The sequence below is a fragment of the Ailuropoda melanoleuca genome, chromosome 15, assembly GCF_002007445.2.
Source record: "Ailuropoda melanoleuca isolate Jingjing chromosome 15, ASM200744v2, whole genome shotgun sequence".
NCBI lineage: Eukaryota > Metazoa > Chordata > Mammalia > Carnivora > Ursidae > Ailuropoda > Ailuropoda melanoleuca.
In genome coordinates, this window is record NC_048232.1 from 4,173,560 (window position 1) to 4,179,583 (window position 6,024).

General features: G+C 38.0%; 1 pseudogene; it reads left to right on the plus strand.

The window, feature by feature from the left end:
* Positions 1 to 1,857: 1,857 nt before the first annotated feature.
* On the plus strand, positions 1,858 to 2,653 carry LOC109489799 (annotated as a pseudogene).
* The last annotated feature ends 3,371 nt before the right edge of the window (positions 2,654 to 6,024 follow it).

Here is a 6,024-nt window from a genome sequence, read left to right on the forward strand (position 1 = left end):
GCAGCTTTGGCCAAACTATACAGATGAGTTAAACTAGCTGATTTTTTTTTATACTTGATACTCGGGTAACGGTACTTCCTCACAATTTTTAAAATTTATTTTGCAGTTTCCTGCACTAAAAATTACAGAAGCTATGACTAAAGTGAAATAAAATTTAGAATTAAATAAAAACTCAAGAAAAGTTTTGATTGGGTTTCCGAGGCTCCTTGAAATTGAGTATCTCACTATTTTAATTAAATAAATAAATGTCAACGTATTGAACCGAATGCTCTTCGTCCATCCGGGTAAGGAAATTTTAGAACTGGATTCTCTCAATCACCCTGTTTGGTTGTGTCTCCACCCTCCCCCCACCACCCATGGGTGATCCATTGATCAGCCAGGGGAAAACTGCAGTGGTGGGAAGAGGGGGTTAGGCTCACAAGCACTGTGTTTGGTGTTCAGTTTTGTTAATAGCAATTCTGATTCTTCCCTGGTACATCCAAAGGAATGGAGATGCAGGTACCTTAGGTGGTAAGGGCAATGGTCTCTGTCCTCTGCTAGCGTTCTGTTATTTCTCTATAGATTTTCTACGGCCTTTGCACATTCTTAATTGCTCAATATCTCTTACATTATCCAAGGTCAGAAAAACCATATGGCTTTATAAAGATCAAAGAGTAGAGTCAGGAACCCACACTTTTTAAGTAAAGAACTCCCCTACTACCTATTTTAGAATCAAATGCACACGGCCCACTAACTACAAAAAATTTATGTGGCCAAGTTAACCTACTTGGAAGAAGAAGAATGTGTCCGTTAGGGCCGAAAGGACAAGCCCATCTTCCAGTGGGAAAATAGTAGAGTGTAGACATTAAGGGAAACAAAATTAAAGACACTGGATTGAGAGACTCCGAGTGGTAGGCACGAATGACAGAAAATGGAGAAATTAAATGAGAAATTAACCCCTCAGCCCCTGAGGTCACTCTTTGTGTTGAAATTCAGTTGTTTTAAAGAGTCTTTATTACTGGAGACATGATTTTCTCATAGCCGAGGGGAAAGTTCAATTACTGCGCCCAACTAATCGTCCATTTTAAATCATTTTTGTGTAAAGATTGAGTGTATTGGACGGATTTGTCATACTCAGAATGAAACTGGTACAGATGAAATGCCCGTTAAGGGGCATTAACTTCACTATTTTCTCATTTGCTATAAAAGCCTGGTAAGTACCAAGAGTTGGGATAGACTGGGGCTCATTATCAGCCAAGTAAGGGAGAGAGAAGAGCTTCTTGATGGGTTTAAAAACAAGTAGGTTTTGGTTTAGAGTCTAGGGAAAGTAAGGGGGGGGGGGAAGTCTCTGTCTTGTTTCCTAGGGTCGATGAGTTATCTGTCTTCTGCTGTTATAACTCACTTGTTTTCTACATCCCACCGCCCCAGATATTTTAATGGGTTTCTCTACATCAACCCCATTTTTCCAGTCGTTACCACCCATGTGCTAATCAAACAATTACTTTGTCATTCCTTTTATAAGACCTTCTGTAAAGACCCACAGAATCCTTTCAGAATTACGGAGGTCCGGTAATATTCAGATAATAAACATTGTTTTATTGAACGTTTCATGGATAATTTGAGTAAAGAGACAAATGCCAAACTAGTAAATATTCCATGGAAATAAAGAGAGTATTTAAAAATTATCGAAATTTATTAAAAGCTGGCATATGTTGTTTTTATGGCTTTTAGAGATTCTTGACGAAGGGAGCTGTGAGCAATTTTAATTGATGTATTTCAACTGTTGTCCAGTATGAGTTCACAGCAACAAACGGAGGACGGGCTGGAGTGCAGTTCCCAAAACTGGCTTCTTGCTGATGGAGCTCAGACTATGGTTTTATGCTTGCCAAGTGTGATTCTGTGTTTGACTCTGGAACCAGTCGTCATAATGCAGCCATTGACAGTCCTCACGGACACATTTGAGTACTAGCTAAATTGGGAAAGCTGAAGAGACAAAAAAGGGTGGGATGTTACGAACTACAAACTTATTTCTGATTCTAAATATGTCCCTTGGTGCTCAGATGGCGAGTGCCTTTTAACAAGCTACGTGTCTTCCCGGGTTCCATGTTAACATTGGGTATGAGCCTCGGCATTAACCTGGCTCTATCTTGAGCAAGTATGTGCCATCAAATGCAGAAATATGGCAGGTTCCTTGGCACCCATTTTTGGATGGACCGTTTCCAGGAAAAACAATGACTTACCAAGCAGTTCCAAGTGACGTACCCAGTGAAGAACATAAAGCCGCAATGGTTTACAGACGCCCAGGAAATAAACCAATCGCCAATTCTAGACCGTGTGAGGAAGAGCCATCGCTGAACGTAAAACCACAACTGGGAAATGAAAAACCCCTATCAAAAAGAGGCTGAGAAAGCTGAAGAGCAGGGTGTGAGAAGTGGCCAGAGTCCTGATCGGCCCACTCCTGCCCCACAGAGCCACCACCAAAGACTGCCACTCAACCACCTCGTGAGAGCCTGAGACAGATAAGCAGATCAAGAACCCAAACAAGCAGCTCCAAGCAATCGAACAACTGAGAGAAGCAGCACCTGGAAAACAGCTAGAAAAACACTATTCAAAGAAAATGTAGCAAGAGAGAACCTTTCTCCAGGAGCTGGAAGACACGGATTTGGGGATTTAAAGATTCAGGAAAAGCAAGTTCTCAAAAATTGAGACAAACACATCTGTTAAATCAACCGGCATCTATCAACTACCCATGTGTCCACTCTTAATGTTCATCTTTAACTTAAACCATTTATCTAGGATTAAAAAAAAGAAATAGAACAAGAAACCATAAAATATGTAAGAATACATCTAACGAGGGATGTCCAAGAACCCTACAGAATTGCCCCCCATTTCAAAATCACCAATTTGGAAGTTGACCTCCATGTACATGGTAAATTTATTTTTGACAAAGATACTAAGGCGATTCAATGAGAAGAAGAAAGTCGTTTCGACAAGTGATACCAGAACATTAGACATAGACCCTTTACTCATAACCACACATTTAAAAACTTGGAATGGATCACAGATATTAATTAAAAATCTAAAACTAAAACATCTGGAAGAATATGTAAAGCAATAAAAATTTCATGATATTGGATAAACACACACACACAACACACACACCCCTGAATCTTATAAGAAAAAATAATTAATTACTTGAACTTTATTAAAACTATTTTTCTTCTAAGGATTAAGAAAATCACACAATCAAAACAAAAAGGGAAGGAACAGCATGAGAAAATATTTGCAATACAAACATCAAATATAGGACTAGGTCTCCAGACTACATGAAGCATTCTTACAACTCAGTAATAGGAAAACAAGTGACCCAATAAAAGAGACAAAATATTGAACAGTCCTTCACAAAATAAGATAAAAAAATCCCCCCAATACAAATGGCCAACAGACACATGAAAAAATGCTCAACATCATTCGGCATCAGGGAAATACAAATTAAAACCACAATGAGATATGACCTCACACCTGTCAGAATAGCTAAAATCAACAACACGAGAAACATCAGGTGTTGCTGAGCATGTGGAGAAAGGGAAACCCTTCTGTACTGTTGGTGGGAATGCAAACTGGTGCAGCCACTCTGGAGAACAGTATGGAGGTTCCTCAAAAAGTTAAAAATACTTCTGCCCTATGACCCAGCAATTGCACTACTAGGAATTTACCCAAAGGTTACAAACATAATGGTTTGAAGGGACACATACACCCCAATGTTTGTAACAGCAATGTCCACAATAGCCAAACTATGGAAAGGGCCCAGACGGCCATTGACAGATGAATGGATAAAGAAGATGTGGTATAGAAATGCACACACACACACACACACACACTCACACACACACACAGGAATATTACTCAGCCATCAAAAAGAATGAAATGTTGCCATTTGCAACATTGTGGATGGAGCTAGAGGGTATTATGCTAAGTGAAATAAGTCAGTCAGAGAAAGACAAATACCTTATGATTTCACTCATATGTGGAATTTAAGAAACAAAACAGATGAACATAGGGGAAGGGAAAAAGAAATAAAATAAGATGAAAATAGAGAGGGAGGCAAACCATAAGAGACGCTGACCTCTAGGGAACAAACTGAGGGTTGCTGGAGGGGAAGGGAGTGGGGGAAGAGATAATTGGGTGATTAAGGAGAGTACTTTATATGATGATATGATGAGCACTGGGTGTTATATGCAACTGATGAATCACTAAATTCTATCCCTGAAAACTAATAATATAGCATATGTTAACAAATTGAATTTAAATAAAGAATTTTTTAAAAGTCCCCCCAGTACACAAATTTCCCTCCAAAAAATACACAAAGGGTGCTCAATGTCAAAGGTCAGCAGGAAAATGCAGATTCAAACCACAATCAGATACCACTACCCACCTTCTAGAATGGCTGGAAGGGCTGACCTGAGGATGTAGAATGGCTAGATTCTCATACGCTGTGAGTGAGATTACAAACAGTTTGACAACTTCGAAAACAAGGTAAACATACACTTATCATAAGAAGCAGCTCTTCCACTACCGGGTATTTACCCAAGAGAGAAGGAAATGTGTATAAAAAAATTATCACATCAGTGTCCATAGCAGCTTTATTTATAATAACCAAACACTGGAAGCTTCCCAAATGTCCATTAATAGACTTACAGGTAAATAAAATATAGTATATTTATTCAGTTGAAAGCCACTCAGTAATAATATGCAACAACATTTTGATACATACAACATGGACGGATCTCAAAATAACCTTGCTGAGTGAAAGAAGACACAGAACACTATCCCTGCTTTATGATTCCATTTTATGAGATTTCAGGAAATGCAATGTAATCCATAATGGTGGAGAACAGATCATTGATTGCTGGGATAGGGTTGGAGGGAGGGAGAGCTGGCCCAGGGGCATGAAGTAACAGGAGATGAAAGTGGTTAGTGCCTTGATTATGGTGACGATTTCACAGAGCACACATATGTCAAAATTCTTCACATTGTGCAACTTAAATATGTGTAGTTTACTGTGAATTAATTATATCCCGACAGAGTCCAAAAAGTAAAGTTTAAGTTGACACAAAATGTAACCCACTGAGACAAATTGCAATTTTAGTCTGTAGCTTTATTTTTTGACAAGGCTCAGATCATGAAATAATCTGAAGAATTAGATTATTCCTGAATGTTATACATTCCTTGAGGTTACTTTTGGGATTCTTTCCCATCATGTAGTATCATCTAGAATTCTAATATAGTCAATTGCTGCTCAAAGAGGTCATGTGGTTTCCAAAAATTCCTATCACAGTTTCTAAAATTAAAATATCTGGTTAAAAAAAATATCTTTTGGAATGTCACTAGCAGGCTTTAAAAAAAAATGCTAAAGGAGAGATATAAGAATACACACATTTTTTCAGTTAAAAAAATCAAAGAGAGTAGTTGCCAAATGCAGAAATCTAAGTAGAAATTAATTCATTGTCATCTGATATTTGGTATTGTTCTTCATTCCCACGTTAAGAGCCTTTTTTAAGGGCCGAAGTTTACGCCCGAAAGATATTAGCTAAGTCAATTGATACTAAAATGAATGAAATAAAGACTATTTTTTAAGCACGGTAACATGTGCTGGACATGAATTAAAACATGAAAAATGGAAGTAAATTCTCAGAGATTTTTTTTAACAGAATCTCAGGAGGCAATAGGTGTACAAGTCCCACATTTCAAAACAAAAAGTCTCGACCGTGATGAATGCAAATGTCAAGTGCCATCTTACAGAAACTCCTCTGTAAGATAAATATTTTCATTGCATAAATGGGAGACAATTTGATAAGGATTCTGGAATTTGGTGGGAAAAACAAATCATACTAACATCCAGGAAACTTGACTAAGATCCAAATATTTATACATAATTCCCTCTGCAAGTCACATCTGAGATCTGAGATCTTGGGACAGCACTAGCTTGATTACTAGAAAAGTTGATTGAGTTACCAAAGGGGGGGAAATATCAAAACCCATAAT